Source organism: Chiroxiphia lanceolata, chromosome 1, assembly GCF_009829145.1.
Source record: "Chiroxiphia lanceolata isolate bChiLan1 chromosome 1, bChiLan1.pri, whole genome shotgun sequence".
Lineage (NCBI taxonomy): Eukaryota > Metazoa > Chordata > Aves > Passeriformes > Pipridae > Chiroxiphia > Chiroxiphia lanceolata.
In genome coordinates this window covers 90771500-90790580 of record NC_045637.1, presented here as the reverse complement: position 1 = coordinate 90790580, position 19081 = coordinate 90771500, and the positions used below count along the sequence as shown (strand labels likewise).

Genomic DNA, 19081 nt, shown 5'->3' with positions numbered 1-19081 from the left:
GGCTTTCCAAAAGAATGGAAACCTACACCATTTTTACCTTGACAATACACACAGGATAGAGTTGAGACATGAACTGGGACTCAGCAGCACCCCTGCATGTTCTAAACTGAGAGTTTGATATTGCTCCTATCTTGAAGTTAACAAAAAGCAATTCCAAAAACCTCAGTGCAATTACAAGATTGAAACTGAGGAGGAATCTGAATTAAGTTCTGCCTGGCCAATTTAGTCATTCAGATGGCTGTACATCTTAACATATACCAAAACATAATAGTGCTCGTGACTTGGAAGGCTCACAACATTGCAGCATCTTCCTTGCTAGTTAGTCCCTGCTTGACACTGAGAGAATAAAGTACAATATACACTGGATTTTCACACCCCACACTGCCCCACTATACCTTTTTCTTACTGCATATAAATAAAGTAACAGCTCCGCACCTTCTGCTTCCCTCTCATCGAAATCAGAGCTGTCTTATTTACAGATGCAGAAAAATATTTTTAAAAGCCTCACAAAACCAAACCCACAGCCAGGTATCAGGCTGCATCTATCCACAGAAGGCTCTGTTCCCCCACAGCCTGCTAAAAAAGCCTTATTGAGGGGAGAAGGCAGAGTGTGCCTGTGTGCATACCTGTGAGCCTAACAAGCCCCTGGAGGAAAAAACTGAATACGACTTATTCTTGTCCAAAATGCTTTGAGACATGAAAAAGGGAGAGGGAAGGTTCAAAGGACGAGTCCAAGCCTCTAGAGTAAATAAAGTCAAGTACTGGTCACCTCTGGGTGACAAACAGGCAGAACTGCTCCCACATAATGGATTAGTTTTATGCTGTTTCCTACAGATACAGAAACTAGGCACTCATGGTTTTGTGTTTTGTTGTCTCCAAGTAAAACTACGTGTTTGAAAAGCAAAGCAAAGAAAGCAACAAGAGGATTTCAGAGCTGTGCATTACAACTGTTTCGTAACAAGAACCTTAATTTGGACAAAATCAAATGTTTGACTTAAAATAACAAGGAAAATACAGCAGAAGCCCTGGATTTACAACATACAACAGAGAAACTTGAAACTGAATGCTACCTATCAAGGTTCTACTGTGATAAACCTAGGACAGCCTTTTCTGGAGACTCTTGCATGCAAAGAAAGCTCAGTGAAGCAGGTCATGATCATCATCTTCCAGGATGCCACTATGGTTTTCTCGCTGCTTTCTCAGAAATTGCACGTCTCAAGATGAGAACAAAAGAAACAATGCTGAGAAAAAAATCTACTTGTCATTGCTAGTGCCTGGAAATCCTAGGTGATTAACTTGAAACACCCAAGAAAACCTCAGTTGTTCTAGACCTGCCACTTGGGATATCCTGAAACTCTATCCCTTTTAGAGTGTGTGGGATAGACATGAATATCACAAAATCCCATAAGTTTAAGACTTTCTGTTCCCTATCACCAGCACTGAAGGACTGAGCCGTATATAGTGATCTGTCTACCCTGGCTCCAGAAAGGTCTGAGTCATCTGGCTTTAAGGAAAATTTAAGAAAATAGGTCAAACTGAACTTCCCATCACAGGCAATTACAGTGAAGTCAATCAGCTTGCACAAGCATTGCTCTCAGCACAAACTGCCCTCACACTTCTGATTACAGAACTAATCAAATTAATTCCTGATCATATCAAATAGCATGGCTTTCCTCAGAATATACAGACTAACATTCCCTGTGGATAATCCTTACTTTTATTGTTGCTTCTCAGGCCAAAACTATGGAGAAGGATCACACTGTAGGAATCTTTGTTCAAGTAATACATTCAAAATAAGTAAAAGTGTGGCTTGAAATTGCTAGGCAGACCAAAAGATTTATTTCCAAGCAATTAAATAGATGGTTATTATCTCAGAAACTCTCTACTGGATACTGAGATCACCAACCTACAGCAGAGAAAGTTATGATCAGCACATAATAGGGATGACTGGATTTTTTTCCTTTATAAATGACTCATATTAAGTCTGTTGCTTGTATTTCAGAACAGTTTACTTGAAGGTCAGGGATATGATGATGCATGAAGCACACTCATTTAGGGAACACTTTCACACACAAAAAAGAAACAGCAAATGAAGAAGAATACGTTTGACAGACTTGGCCCCAAAGAGCTCATTTGTAGTAACACAATTATAGACTCTTACCCAAACTTTCCAGGTCAATGGCCTGGGACTTGCCATGTCTCTTGTGCACCAGTGGGTCACAGCTACACAAAACTGATGAGTTTTCATTTCAGTTTTACAGCTCACTACCATTCCTGTGGTTTTCAGTACCATTGTGTTTGAAGCGATGCAAGAAAGTCATAAAATGCAAAAGGCTTTGGAGGATGGATGTGGGGGGAAAGCCAGACAGCAAGTCCACTAAAGTCAAACTCTGACCAAGCTCAGATGAATGATGAGAGGCTGAGCTGAAGGAGCAAGCTAAATGTTCATGAGGTCTAACAGAGGTACAAAGGAGTAGGCAGGCAGGCAGATTCAAATGGTAACATGAGGTGAAGTAACATTCGGTCGGAAGAGAAAGAAGATAAAGGGAAGGAGAAGAGAAAAGATGAGGAAACCTGCAAACAGACACTTAAACTTTCAGGGTGCCTTTGAAACAGTAGACCCTCTCAACCTTCAGAGGCTTCCCCACCACTGAAAAGCACTTTTTAATCACACATGAACAGTGCAGGAACCAAGAGTACCAAGGCAGCTGCAAAGGATGATTAAGGTACATATGCTAGCAAAGCTGTAGGGGGAAGCTTTCATAAGCATCTGCCTCCACTGGGCCTGACAGCAGCACACACTGTCAATCACCTCACTTCAATAAGCGCTCACATTTTTCTCAAATTAGAAATTAAGACATCACAAATCTCTAGGAATAGCATGCAGTTTCTATACATATCACCTAGTGAGCTAGCAGCTTGCAGTACTGAAATGAAGCAAGAATCTTCTGACATTACCATGAGCTTGTTTTTCAGTCTTTCCTCCTTCAGCATAAACACAGGGTCCTCTGAACAGCACAGACATCTGCATGAGGAGCTTTTTACTTTCTCCAAGAAAAAAAAAAAGCAGAAAAAACTGATTCTTACTGTCCACTCATTAGCCCCTATTATTGCTATTGTGTCCCATTTTTCATCGTCAGACTCTTAATCTGACTCTTAGTCACTGCTTGTACTTTCACTGTGGACTGGTATGAAGCACAAAGTATGGAGGGAAAAGTTTGGCTTTGTATCAGTCCCACGTCATCATTTGCCTACTGTTCCCATAGTTTACATAACCAGGTTAGTCCATACAACACCAACAGACAATACATGCACCATCTACAGATCTTGCTGACAAAAAGCCATATTACGCATTGTTTGCACCTTTAAAACCTTGAATAGCACTCAACACAAAGAAGCTGTGGTGTGCTAAAGGATCTGAAGAAACAGCCGTATAATCAGTTTTTGCTGGAACATATTTTCATGCGAATCTCGCCAAGCTCTTTAACGCCTGCCCATTGGTAATGCCTCAAGATCCAGACTAGATTTTAGTAATTTTTCAGGGCCTTTTATAAAAGGAGGGAATATTAACAGCTAAAATCTAATTCAGCTTTTTCAGTGATGCATTGCCATAATGTATACCAACATACCTATAGTAATCTTAAAAATCTTAGCCATCATGTGTGTAAATTATTCACAAGAAATAAAAACTTACTCGTAATATTTGCTAATTTTTGAGGTTTTAAAGATTCAGCTGCTCCACCTGCATGATCCATAATGCCTACCTGTCAAAACCTAAGTCTCCAGGGGACACAGGTATCATAAAGAGCTGGATTTTTCTCTTCCCAAAGGTTTAAACCAGAGAAGAATGTTTGACTGAAGGCTGAACTAGAAAGGATGCAGTACAATACGCATTCCATTCACAGTGGAGGAAATGCAACAAAATAGTGGTAAAACCCACTGCAGACCTTTTTTATTACTTTGTATTACAAAAAGATTCCAAGGGGCCCCAGCAGAGCTTAGGACTGCGGTATACAATGTACTGTGACATTTTAACAGACGTTTTATCCTAATGATCTTCTTCATGTTTTCTCTAGAACAGTAATCCTCTGAGCTTAAAGCATCCCAGCTTCAAGACTTTGTTGGTTGAAAACTTTGGGAAAGCTCTAAGTGCATCATGAAGCCAACAGCAGATGGAAGCTTTCAATCACTTTATGGGTTATTGCTGGAAATATATCAACAAAATGTATACTAAGAGGTCAAACATATCTATGTTCCTTACATCACCATGAACAACTAAGAACTTAGCGTTCATAAACAGTACTTAAAGATCATGCTGGAAGAAGATTTGTAAAAGAACACAGTTTGCATTCTTTTGTGATGGCTTGCACTGAAGCAGGCACTTTTGCATAAAAAGATACTTTCCCCTTTCCACAACAGATTAAGGCCTTAAAGTGAGACTACTGATTACTTACAGCCAAGCATAAGACCAAGTTGCCCAGGAAGGTTATAAAATCTCCATCTCTGTTGGTTTTCAAGGCTGGAATGGCTAAGTCCCCAAGCAATGTGATCTAACTAGACCTGCTTTGAGCTCTGGAGGTCCCATCCAACCTAAATTATTCTATGATTCTAAAACATTCAATCAATAGTATCTTCTTCTGACTTGTACTCTTTTCAGCTAACAATCAAAGGCAGTCTAAGGCCAAAGACTAGCTCACAGGTGTGTGCATGTGAGGGTACTTCTGTACTCTGCAACTGCAAGTGTCCAAGCTTGCTTGTCAGGGTAACAGCTTTCAGCCACTCAGAAGAGCTATCTGAGTGGGATGTGACCATGCTACAGCCCTTTGGTAAAAAGGTGGTGAGTTGTGCTCATGCGAATATAAACAACTTTTCAGTTTTTTCCAGGGAAGCCTTTTGGCTTCCTCCTGGAACCTGAAGCTTTCCTTCTTGAGAGATCTCATACACTATAAGCTGCAAACAAGCTTTTCATACCAAGAAACTACTTTTTCTGCCCCCCCCCAGCCATCTTTTGCCATTTTTCTAGTCCTTTCAAGAAATCCAGAACTATGCATATTTTGTAATTATGCCTTGTAACCTTTCCTGATAAAGGTTCCTCCATCACTTCCTAGCCACCTCCATCTGAAGCAATGTCACCTCCACATGCTGGTTGCCAGAAGACAACTATCTTGGGAAACACATGTATTACATGACAAAGGGCTGCTCTGCCTGCCTGAGGCTTCGCTGTTGATGTCTACACAGAAACATGCTGAGGGGGAAATGGAAAGGCTACCAGCCCTGACAATACAGGGCACTAGCTGCGGCCGCACATGGGAGAGGAACAGAAATTTTGTGAGGCCAATTTGGCCTCCAAGTGGAAAGGCAGGGACTGTTAATGGGGAACAAGTGTTTGCTTTGCTCTTTGTCTTGTTCTTCTGACCGAAGCAGGACTTAAAAGGAAAGAAGATGAGAAAACAAAGAATATGGGTTGTAGAGAACAAAGCAGCTTATGACAAAACTATTATGAATAGTTGGCTTGCTGCTTAGCTAGGGGATAACGAAGTTAGCAATTAGAGATGATTAATGGTTGAAGGCATTTTATAATGATATGGAAAGATTTTCATCTTCATATCAGACAGGTTGAATTCAGGTCAAGTCAGTACCAACTGAACGTGAATGCCATTTGATTTATTTCATCAGGTTGTGTGGAATGAGCTTGGTCTCTTGTAAGCTGTTTGGGACAAAGGTTTATTCATAAGTAATCTGTAATAAGCACCTCAACTTGCATGAGGCAGGGCTTTAAACGAGGTACTGTTCAAACAGCCCAGCCTTAAAAAGATTACAATTCAAGCAGACACAACTGCAAAATTATAATTTAAATATGACAAAGAAAAAGATGGCATAGTTTGTCCAATGTCTTACAGAAATGACGGGCTGGAGCTTTACTTGAATCTATGTTCAATTATGAGCCAGTTCTTCCTGTCTGGGCATTTAGAAATTGCACAGTGCCTGTTGGGGAAAACTGCAGTCTTATATAAAGAAGCAAAGAACATAAGGTGCCCTTTACTAGCCATCATGTTCATCAGCATCTTTCAAGAGTCTGCTTCTGCTCTCACAAATCCCCCTAGTGAGAAAGAGAAGGCGTGTTAGTTGGTATCAAGGAATGGCATCAGCTTTTGGCTTGCTGGCAGGAGCTATAAACAACATTGTGTAAAGATAATGGACAACTGCCTCTTCTACTGGGTTACTGTCAGAGGACCACTGGTGTTTGCATGCCACGATTTGTAGTTCAGATCCTTATTACAAGAAATTTTTGGCAATTCAGGATTATGAAACCTCTGTTTTTTACATTTTGGGAATAGTATATAAGTACATGAGAAGAGGTTAAAGGTAGTGGAGAAAGAAATTTAATTAAGGGACAAAAAGAGGTAGGGAAGCTGAAGGAGAGAAGGAATCTAGGAAATTTAGTTGAGCCTGGGAGAAGAAATAAAACAAGGATAAGAGACAGGGAGCTAATGCACAGACACCCCAGAGAAACTGCAGTGACCTGACCTGTTAGTGGGGTTATACTGATGCAGTCCACTGTCATTGTCACTGACCAAGCACAGACTCAAAATTCTGTGCACCACTGAATAAAGTGTGCTTCATCTAGCACACTACTAACCAATGCTACTCTGCTGCATGTTCTACTTCAAATCTGTGTAATGGGACCATATTGCAGCAGTATAATCATGTTGAATAACTGGACTTTGCGAACTTCTTAAACATCAATTTCCTCACGCACTTAGAAGGCGCAAAACCAGTGGTGTGAAGGACAGTGGATGGGAGATTAACCAATCTTCAGCTCCCCATTCTAGGCTCCACTGTCCATATAATTAGATTTTGCATTTTGACAATTGTTCCAGAGTTAAATTGTATTAGTTACAATTATATGAAGTTTGAAGCGTGGAGTTTAGGACTAGGACTCAGGAGCTGTGAATGTCTCCAAGGCAGGAATAGGCTAACTGAGGTACAACCAAGTAATGTTAATAAAGCATCTGAGGGAGGAGGTGGAAGGAAATGTCTTCATGGTTAGGAAGAAAGAAACACAGCTTTGTAGGGAGAGACAAAGGGAGTCTAGCTTTGGACAGCACAGGAGGTGATCTCTTTTCCTTCATTTCTTCCTGTGCCTTCTCTGAGGAAAATAGACAGAAGTGGACATTTTGGACAACAAAGGAAGGGGGAAGGATTGCAGCTTGATTCAAGAGAAAAAATTAGGAGCTAGCTGAGGTGGTAGAGCAGTTGAGGAACTTCTTTACTCTCACATAAACTACTGTGTTCTGTTGCCTTATTCTTTTGATGTTTTCTTGCATTTGTTAAAAGCCCATGGATTGAATAAATCTATTATCTTTACATTCTGTCTCTCTGTCTCTTGACTCATTTGACTCCGAGCATGTAACATAGCATTTTTGCTGCATAGTAATGGTGACATTGGGACCCTTTTACAAACATTGAGATTTCCAATGCATAGCCCTGGATATCCAAAGGCTTACAGCTGTCCAGTTTCAGAGCTGGTGATGTTAGATTTGACAAAATGACATATCATCCAGGGACAATTATCAAGAGATCCTTACTATTTTGGGAAAATAGTAAGGAAGACTCATAATCCTGAGGATCCTGAGGCATGAAGAACAATGTTCATGACCTTTGTTTTTGTTCACACATTTTTAAATTGAGTGTGGTCATTCAGATATAGAACACAGAACTCAACTGCTTCACAGAAGCAACTCAGAAAACACACTTTGCCTCTGCATAATAGATACTTGTAAAGTTTAAAGCAGTTCTTCCATGTGTCAGCAGGCACAGGAGGTGCTGCAAGCCTGACTCATTTGCCTCTGTTGACAAGAAGCACGGTAGTCTTTGAGACAAGAGACACTAAAATATCAGTATCTTTTATTCCTAAGGGTCTAAAACTGTGTGCCAACATTCTGTAAATTAATAACTTCCAATATTCTACTTGTTGGAAGGACGGGTATTAAAAAAGGTATTGTTTAGCTATCATTTGAATTAAGATTACAGAGGGTTTTGTTAATTTTTCAATTGTTTCAGGCATCACCTGCTGATATCTTGTCTACAAAAGGTGCCTGGACTGCAGGTCAGATAAGACACAGGCCTCTTAAAAATGTGAAAATATTCTTCAAACACAGTTGTGCTGATAAAGATTTTTGATAATGCAAGCCTTGCAAAAATAGTTTCCAGGGAACAATGGATCTACACACTTGGGATGACTTACTCAAAACCAAAACAGAATAGAGAGAAGACCCAATGCAAAGTTTTGTGTTTAGATGCTTGGTATATCTTTATAATTTTAATCTCTGTAGATTAATCACTGCCTGTAGTTCACCGTGCTCACAAAATTAAATACACTGAAATGAAAACCAAAGATTCTGAAACAAACCCAGCCAGAGGCATTAACAATGCTCCAGTGAGTCTGCTGGCACACTTTGATATTCCAGGTCAATGAAGCTTGTTCTAAGCAAAACATCTGGAGCACTCTAAATCCAGTTTGCTTTAAAAACTAAATCTATGCTGAGCTTCTCTTCATTTCTTTAAGATACCATTTAATTACAGTCCTGATCAATGCCTTTTTGCAAAACCATTTCCTGCACTACTTTCCCCAATAACAATTAAAATTATTATTTTCTCTCATTCTACTCTGGATAGCTTCTCAGAGCAGAGCATTCAAATCTTACTTTCTGATCATTAGCACTGATTTTTGATCCAAATACAGAATTAAATGTTGGTATATGATCTGAAGGTTTTAGAATTTATTCATACCTTCCTCTGCCTTTTTCTTCTCAGAGATGGATTGAAACAAACACTTGGAATATTTAAGGCTAGATACAGATCTAAGCTAAGGAAATGAATCTTCATTGTTTCTTAGACTTTTTAAAGGGAGTCACTGATATCAGATTCTGTCTTTTATATATATGTATTCAACTACATGAAATTTGCACCTTTGGAGAATACACTTTCTTGGTAAAATCATAATGCTACCAGATTCTGGTTATAGGATATTACACAAGCAATTCACCCCTCCCCATGCACCACCCCCAACCCCCCCACCTTCCCCCGCTTCATCTCATGGATAAAATGCAACCAAATAATATTTTTCCTGTGCCAAATAGGCCTGATATGCAGCTGCATTTTCAGCCTCAAGGTCTGAGAACATCTATGTCTCTGAGGCTATGCCTCAGAAAAGAAAAGAGGCTATGTCTCTGAAAAGAAAACAAGCTGGGCACCCTTCATGCCTCAGAAATGTTTTCCTTTATTTACCACAATACTTTGAGGCCTCTTCTAAAACAAAAGTTCTAGACCAACTTCTGTTTGACAACTCTCTTCCTGTATATACACTGAAATTTCACTTTGGCCTTGTCTTGTGGGAAGCAGCTTTACCTTCCCCCATAAAGCTATGAAATAACTACTATAAAGATGATGCCCAGATTAATGCAGAATTAAACTCCCCAGCCACGTTAAGCTGAATGCATATACATGCAAATATTGCTGTAAAATGTATTATGCATTGCTTAGTATGACACAAGTGAACCCATGACTACAGATGTAATTTTCAAAGAAAAAAACCCCACACTCAAAACCTCTCTGGCAACACTATGGGAAGTTTTCTTCAAAGAGAATGACTGAAGTTTATATCAGAAAAAGAAGGCCTCCTATATGTCTTGCTTTAGACACTAATATTGTGTTACAGACGCAGAGTGGAGAAAATATACTACTCAGTTATAGTAATTCTAGCAGAATTCAGTCCTTATGTAGCATGAGCCCATTACAGTGGTGATTATTAGGGCATCACTAAATCAGCAAGATCTCTCCAGATATAACAATACCTAAAGTGTAGCTAAACTGCATAAACAAACACAGAGAGGACCCAAAAGAAAATCCTACTATTTATAATTGTACCATAGTATTCGTAATTGCATCCCGTAAGCCTCAGAAAAGATACGAGGTTTAGTCACTATAATAAAGACACAGAAAGAGTCCCTGTCCAATTACAGACAAAAGTACTTATCCTGTGGATAAAGAACTGAGAGACATCAGTGTTTTGCACCATTTGACTGGATGTCTGAGGTAGAGTTGCAAGACACATCGGAAGAGAGTACCTTGCTTTCCATAGTGGCTCAGTCACTGCTTGTAGACACACTCATCCAAAAAGTCTCCCAATATCTTAGCAAGAAGTGTCTGCAAGATGCAGACACTATGCCTAGGACCTGCATTTGCTTTAGAAGAGATATATCCACAGAGAGCCCATGTATTGCTGCACAAGGATGCATGGAGCATGACATCTTATCTGAGATAAGCACTGTGCCAACATGTCGTGCCATGCAGACATTCTGTTAACTAGCTATGTGAAGCAAAAGAGGAAAGAGGTGGCATTTGCCAGCTTCCCCAGAATTTGTGGTAAAAGCTAGCAAATGTGCTGCCCATTGAAGAAAAATGCCGAATGTGCGTGGGTTGAGGCAGGCTGTGTACAGGTTCTTATGCCAAGATGCAGAAGCAGCATCTCAGAGATGGCTTTCCACGCTAAATTTTTCTTTATTTCTTTCCTTTTCTAAAAAAGAACAACTGAACCATATTCTGGCACTTAGAAGCCTCCCAAAGATGATGTTTCCAGTGGCATAGAGATGTTTTTTGCTATTGCATACACATTTGGTTTTTTACACGTTTACAGTAGCCTCCGTGCATTACACATTGTTTGTCTAGAGTATTCCTAAGGGAGCTGAATTATTGAGGTCTGTAATATCTTCATCCCATTTGCTGCCCCCGGGCTGATTGTTAGCCTGCATCTGCCATTCACAGGAACTGAAAGTTATGCAGCCTGAAATAAAAGCTCCTGCAAAGAAAACAAGTTTAACAGAAAAAAAAACCAAAAAGAAAAATCTATAATTATCCAGTCACATTAGTAACAGGGAGATCCTCCCAGTTTTCCAATCATGTACAATTAGCAATTGTTTTAAACAATCAATGACTTAATTACAGCAGTAAGTTTCCATTGCATTTCACAGGGAATGTAGTGGGGTGCATTAGAAACTGTAGAGCAGTGCTTTCACTTAAAAGACAAGCAGAAAGAATATCCGGGTAAGCAGTGCATGCCTGAGTCCTGCACGACTTCCCAGCAGCACTCCTCCCTGTAGGGCCAGTGGCTGTTTCCCTTTTGTGGGTAAACATTTTCCTCACAAAATGAGACCTGAAGCCACAATCAGGCTCAAAATGTATCTTTTCCTGCACGCAGAATCTCACCTAAGTACCCAAAAAGCACACTCAGCAGTACAGCAGATGCAATCTGACAATGCAGCTGCCATCCAGTGCTCTCTTATTCTAGGTGACACAATTTGAAGTGGCTTAGATAAGACAGGACTTCTGTCAGTAACCACTTTTGACTTTGAACGCTGGATTGTGATACGTTCCTTAGATTTTTTGTGTCTTTTTAAAAAGCTTCTTACTAGCAAAGATTAATGACTTCACTGTCCCTGTGAAACAGGGAAAAATGAGGGGAGCACTACTAAGCATAGCTACGATTTATCTATCTATATATAAATCCTAGTGTTTAGCTTTGATTTGCTGCACAAACACTATTTTAGCATGGTATGGGACACTCATTTGCATCAAGACAATTGATAAATTGATGCCTACCATAAGAGCTGGCATCATAATCTAGTACCTCAAGCTTTTGTGGTTCATTATCATCCCAAGAGTGAGTGCTCAGGTCTGCACTGAATCATATGCTTCCAGAATGCAATTTCAGTTTCACATAATGGTTGTAGACTTCCAGATTCCACCCAGTAAAGCCAACAAAAATATTCCTGTTGAGTTTCAACAGGAAACTTCCATTGACAACTGGGCATTTCATTACAAGTGACACAGATCTGCGTGGCTGGGACACATGCAGAAGGGTCAACCTACAGCTGTCAGAAAACCACTGCTGCTTTGATGAAAATGCAACTGTTTGCATGCATTCTGGGCTCTCCTTTTCCAGAAGCAAGGGCCTTCACCGAGGGAAGAGCCACCTCATTCAGGTGCAGGGAATGCACCCTGTTCTGGTACTCCAATAGCAAGTGTGTTTCTCAGAGAACATATATTCTCTCAGGCTCCCTAAAAAAGACAAGCCTGCATATAAGATAGAAAGCTATAAATAAGTGGTTTGGTCTTCCTAGCCCTAAACAAGGCTGAGTAATGGCATGTCATCACTCCCCTTTGGAGATTGCCATCAGGTATGCTGCTACATGCTTGGGGGGAATGAAATGAAAGCAAGCCAGCTGCCTGCTCACTTCAAACACTCACTACATCTTTGACAACCTTCAGAGCCAAACTCTGTATCTCACTCCCCTGAGCTACTGTTTCAGTTTCCAGCATTAGCTGGAATGAGTTATCTTCTCCACTGCTTTGCCAATTACACCCTACAAATTCTAGGAGCACAAGGAAGACACCATACCTATGTTCTTATGCAAACATGGACATTCACATAATGCTGAAAGTTTGCCTGAGAAACACACACACCTGACACAGTACCCCATTCTAGATAATTTGCATCTCAAAATTTTAAGGATAATAAAGTATGTCACAAACTAGTTCACAGTAAAAACTTAATATTTTGTTGCATTCTTGAAACAGGTATTGTTTTTCACTGCCTTATTACATTTAATCTCTGAGGTTATAAAACAATGAAAGTTTCCTTGTAATAACTGCATAGAGCTTTCAAAAAGAATTTTGTTTCCCTAATAGAATGTCACTAGATGACGATTAATTTGCCTCTCCCTTGAGGTCTCAAAGAAAGATGATTTAAAAAAGAAAATAAATAAAAAGGCCAATCCAAAGTTCATGTTTTCAAATATGACTGGTGACTATGTGGGCCTAGCTTGATGTACACTTAAGACTTTCAAAAGCAAGGAGTCAAAAAAGGCAGTCCCCTTCAAGATGTGTCCAGATGGCCATATTAGCAAACAAACAAAAGCACAATTATTTGGAAACTGTAAGCCTAAACACCACCAATTTTAATCCCATCTTTAAATACAGTTTCTGAAATGACACCATGGACTCTACAAGCAGAGAGCAGAGAAACAACTCTGTTTCAGCAGAGTGTGACTCCTGGAGACACATGTGACAGAAGAGGGGTTGCAAGTGCAGCACGTCTTCAGGGAAAAACAGCTTGTAAGCAAGAAAGCTCAGGTACAAAACAGGTCAAAACCACTCCAAAATGACTCAGAGGTCTTAAAGACTGAAAACAACAGATCAGTTTTAATGGTTGTAAAAAAATCTAGTGCTATTCTTCTGAGAAGTTATTCATCAGAAATAAAAGGATGAACACATGCAGGGCTGATTGCCAATTAATCACTTCTACAAAACTAGTTCCTGGGCAAACTACACTATGGATGGACACAATCCTGATCTAAGCAGGAAAGAAAGTGGCATACAGCACAGTCTGTGCCCCTTTCAAGCATGACTTTTCTGCTTCCTATTTGCAGTCCACTCCTTAGGGCAGTCCAGGTCAGTCTGCAGACCTAGTAAGTAACTTTGGTGTCTAAAATGAAGGCCAGCAGAGACTCAAAACATAGTTCCTTCAAACTGGTTTGGTCCCTGCAAGAAATGTCTCTGTTCAGCCCCTTTTACTGCTAGCACTGCCAATTTGATTTTTTATTAGATGGCTCCTCCCCCCCTCCTCAGCCTGCCAGCTCTCCAAGGCCAGATGTCTTAGTGCCCACTCTAGATTGGTGATGGTGGTTTCATTTTCTTAATTTCTTTTTCTTCAAACAAAAATCCCAACAAAATACTGTTCAGCACCATGGCATCCACACTGAATGCCTCTCCAGCTTCTGCTATTTAAGGCATCTGTAAATAACTGATGAGGATGCCAGCACTTACTTATCTCTGCAGATGGCCTATTGTTTCTGCAGAAGGAAGAAAACCTCAGGACTAAAAGAGGCTTCTTAAGCAGAGGTTAGTCACTCCTGCTGTTCATGACTATGTGCTTAGGCCTCAGAGCTACTACATCTACATGGCTTGTGAATGGGACAAAGCTTCTTTCCCACTAAGATAAATATGCAGAACACGATACTAATTAGCTCAATACATTGCTAATGTAAGATAGTATAAGTCTATCGAGTCAACTCTCACTAGAGATGTGACTTAAAAATAGGAGTAATAAATAATAGTCACCTAGATGCTAAGCCCGTCTCTCCCCTCAAAGAACTAACACTCACTACACATCCTAAGCACGAATGTGTCTGTACTTATGAAATCTCTCCATGTCATTTTCTTGCTGTGGGGTGACCATAGAATCACAGAATCATTAAGACTGGAAAAGACCTCCAAGATTATCGAGTCCAACCTTTGACTGAACATCACCATGTCATGTCCAGTTGTTTCCTGAACACTTCCAGGGATGGTGACTCCAGCACTTCCCTGGGCAGTCCGTTCCCATGCTTAACCACCCTTTCAGTGAAGAAATTCTTCATGGTGTCCAACCTGAACCTGCCCTAGTACAGCTTGAGACAGTGTTCTCTTGTTCTGTCACTTGTCACCTGGGAGAAGAGGCTGACCCTCACCTGGCTACAACCTCCTTTCGGGTGGTTGTAGAGGGTGACAAGGCCTCCACTGAGCCTCCTTTTCTCCAGGATAAACAACCCCAGCTTCTTCAGCCACTTGTCATATGACTTACTCTCTAGACCCTTCACCACCTTATACAGTATAAGCAGTTACACTATGTCCATGAAAAACTAGAGCAGAACAGGTAAATTTAAAGTATGTGTGGTCACATGGTCACAGTTTGCAGAGAGTGGACTGGCCCCTCAATGCTAATGATCCCACCAATTTTCCTTCAGTGCTCATTTCAAGACCTGAAGTTTTCCCCAGGAGATGTAAGTCTCATCTGGGTCAGGTCTCCAATGAGTAGATTAGCTTCACCATTGGGAAACAGAGAAAGTACATTTGGCTTGTTACATCATTCAGATCTTTTCATTCTACTCTGTAACTGCTTAGAGTTGAAAAAAAATGAAAGGAGAAAAGCCATTTCTTCTTTATTTTCTTTCTTCCCTAAAAATGTGACCCTCCTCCACTCTACTTCCCATCTTTATTCTCAGTAATTTTTTATTTTGGATATTTAACAAAGATATAGCACTATTTTCAGGTTCTGTTTGTTTTGTTTTGTTTTGTTTTTAATTAAAATTTAGATGGCTCAGAAGCCTCATATCCTTAAACACACACTTTTCTTTCCTATTCACTTGTTTCAGACACAGACAAAATATTTAACAGAGAAGTAATCTACTGTTCCTTAGGCACTCCCCCCCCCGCCCCCCAAAAAAAAGTGCCAGCAAGGGATAGGTGAGCATAAAATAATACCAAAATTCTTGGCTGTCTGGATCTGCAGCATGCAGGCAGTAAAACTGAAAGAAATCTCACTAGCATGACATAATAGTCAATTATAGTAAGCAAGATTTAATGTTAAGTACAGCAGCCTGATTAATCAGTAGATACTTCTATCAATGAAAATGGTGCTCTACAAGTTTCAAGTTTTAGCTCATTGCAGCACATTAAACAAAGGTGGGAAAGGTACAAAGGGAGACAGATTCATTCCCTGTGTAATTGCATTGACTTCAAAAAAAGATCACCTCTTTCATACTTTGAAAGGCTCTGACTTGATATCAAATTCATACTGAGGTCTCCTTCTGATCATCATTTCCCAGCAGAATACTGAAGAGGTTTTGCTTTTTAAGTGTTTTCCCAATACACTTCTAGGTGTATATAAACTAACAAAATGAAAAAGACAAATGCTCCATGCTTCAAAACATTTTGGGTTGGATTCACAGTTGAAAAGTCAGACCTGAGGGCAAAACACACCAAGGAAAGTATGGCTTGCAGTCCAGACTACTGTTACACCCAGAAACGGTGAAGTGTTTTATAAAATACACAATTTTTTTAGGAATGCCTGGCCTTGCAGTGCTCAGCAAAACTGAGTTTCCCATTGTATAAGTTTAAAAAAAATACCCAAACCCAGAAGCTCAAAGTTTTTGTATAAAGTCCCTCTTTGCATGGAATCTCCCAAATCTCTTCTTCAGCTAAAAAGGCTCACAATCTAAATTTTCCAGAGTTAAGTCTTGCCTACTTTTATACTGAATTGCTACAGAATGGAGGACCATTTTAACATTAAACCATTGAACTGAGTGACTGAACATCCTGAAAGTCCCTTCTGACTTAAATTATTTTCTGATGCTAAGTAGCATTGGTTTATTCAAAACAGAATTTTGGTAAGTTGGAAAACAATTTTGGAAAAAAAGTTGTCTAACTCAAATTCAAGATCCATAAAAAATTATACTTAGAAAAACAGCATGAAAAATTGAGAGTAATGCTCAAATTTGTTTTGACACTGAGTAAATTCTGAACAATTATATGAGATTTTTTTCTATTTCCCTGTTCTGAAACAACTCGAAGTGTGACAAAAATTATTTTTGAGCAAGAATATTATTTATTCCCTAGTGTGGGCTTCCTTTTTTGTTCTTTGCATCTATCATGAGGGAGAGGAAACAACTATTAAACAACACTTGCCTCTCAAAAAAATGCTCTCTCTTCCTGAACAGTTTTTTCCACTACCGCCGCACTCAAAACAGTTCCCAGTATTCTCTTAAATTGTCAACATCATGAACTTATGGGGATCTGACAACTGGTTAAGAGAACTAGAAACCCAGGTACATTTTGCCATTTCTTACAGAGATTTTACACGGCTCTATCAGACCAAGACTGGGTGAAACAAGAATTATGTAGAGGCAGAAATACTGCAATGGTGGTCAAAGTCACAGCTACAGCTACAGTTTGCTCTGCGCTTCACCTGTAAGTGAATTTCGTGTTTCCTCTACTCAGTGTACTTCATAAATATAACCTTGCACAGATTTTTCCAGGTCAGTTTTGGTGTTTTTTTTTTTTTTTTTGTTTGTTTGTTTTAGTGTTTGTTTTGGTTTTGTTTTTGTTTGGGTTGTTTTTTTTTTTGCTTTGCTTTGGGTTTTTTTGTGTACTGGGTTTGGTCTGTTGTTTGGTGTTTTTTTTTTGTTTTACCCTCTCAGGTTAATACTAAACCACAGACTTTATAACAGACACATTTGCTCCTTTATTAGCTTGACAAGTTGTTAAAAACGCTGAAGACACCTTCTATTCCACTATCTGAGAGTGGTAGGCTTAGGAAGTGGTAGGTTTAGAAAGTTTGAGGAATCTGGACTCACACACCAACTGCTTGAAGATCAAGGCAAAGATAACAAAGTTCTAGATTGTTTTTCAGTTTGGTTTATCAAATCCTAGCTTGACTGTTGAACCAGAATTTTTCTTCTCATCAACATATGAAATATTGTGTTGGACCATTTTCTTCCTCTGTCACCTATCACATACAGTTTTGGAAAAGTTCTCATTTACAGATCGTTTATCCAATAAAGCATGATGATTCCTTCAGAGATTAACAGTCTAATCTTCAGTAAGACCGACCATCCCTTATGAAAATCAATAGGTCTGTGCTTTCTTACCCCTCTCTCTTACTGCCCTCAGTGGAGGTAACACATGGAAGTAAGTGTGACTATGCTGACAGAAGTTTCAACTTCTGATCTCCTTGGACTGGGGACCATGAAGAAAGATTTTGTAAGAAGACAGCTGAATTATATTCTTTTCTTCAGTACCTTTGAAAGATACTGTAGTGATATGCTGTTAGCTACCTATAGTAATGAGCTTCCTTGGTAGCTGTGGATGTATTTGACTACAGAGATGCCACCTGTAATATCACTGAACAATGGCATCACACAAATTATGAATATACCCTAAGTGTCTACCTGGGGAGATTGCCCTGCAGAGAGATGACATTCAGTGGTTTAGGTCACAGAAGAGGAGATGTTCTCCAGTAGCTGCACCTGAAGGCAAGACCAACTGCTTCTCAATTGCAGCTGACCATGGTCTGTATTTTGGGAGCAGAACAAGCAGGGTTGAAGTCTCAATAACAGAAATGAGTTTACAAAGGCCCAGCTCTCTTTCCTAGAAAGGTCAGTGAAGTAAGTGTAGCTCTGCTAACACATAGCAAAGCCAGTGGAGTTAAGTTACAGCTAGTTAAGTCACACTACTACATCTGTTGTGTGATGCCAGTGACAACTACAGATACGAAGGGTGCCTTCTACTTTTCAGTGTTTTACCTGAAGCCTTTTCACTGTGGATACCTCCACTGAGAGATAAATTCAGGGAAAGGATTTGGCAAATACTGTTAACATGACAAACCTCTGAACAGGCAGCACAGTTAGCAATTGTAGTGTTACGGAGGACTAATAATTACATACCACATTTTACAAACTGCTTATACATAGTTGAGAGATGACAGCACCCACCACCAAAATCTTCCCCTCTCTGATGCAAGTTTACAGCAGCAACACCATAAAATAAACAGTAGAAACACTTCTTAATATTAGAGACTGGAATATTACAGAAGGACAGTGCAACCATCTAAGCTAACGTAAGGTCAGGTCATGCACTGCCAGGGAAAAAAGAAACAGAAAAAAGAGAATAGCTGGGTTTTTTTCTTTACTGGAATGGGTTAGTGGATAAAACGCTGGGGGATTCAGTTTGTATTTCCAGTTCTTGTCAAACTTCTACATCATCAGCTAAGTTGCTTAGTCTTTGTAGTCTCAGACTTAGATGTCTAGCATCGTTATGGGTAGCTAAGTTTCAGGATCTGTTTATGTCCATGATGAAAGACAGCAGAGAAGTACATAAAGCAGAACATCCATTTTGCTCCATACCATGAACACCTATCTATTTACCTGCCTGCTATGTAGGTCTGTAATTACAGCATCCTGTGCCAGCAACCAACCTCTTCATTCCTGGCAATGTTTTAGAACAGCTTGACCAGAAACCCATAGGATACTTCTGCTACTTCAGGTTCTTTGTGCAAAGTAAGCCAGGCAAATAGCCCTGCTAATCAATGGAAGACTGATTCCATACTGAAAGGTATTAGAGAGATGACCAGTCTCTGCTATGAATGTATGGCTGTCTTCATCTACAGTAGAAGGTTGTTTCTATATATTTTCTTTCCAGTCTC

The 19081-nt window shown here is 39.8% G+C and overlaps 1 protein-coding gene across 5 annotated transcripts in view; it reads right to left on the bottom strand.

Moving 5' to 3' along the window:
* The window catches only part of PHACTR1 (phosphatase and actin regulator 1), a 308888-nt gene that overhangs the window by 154623 nt on the left and 135184 nt on the right, over positions 1 to 19081 (bottom strand). The window lies entirely within an intron of this gene.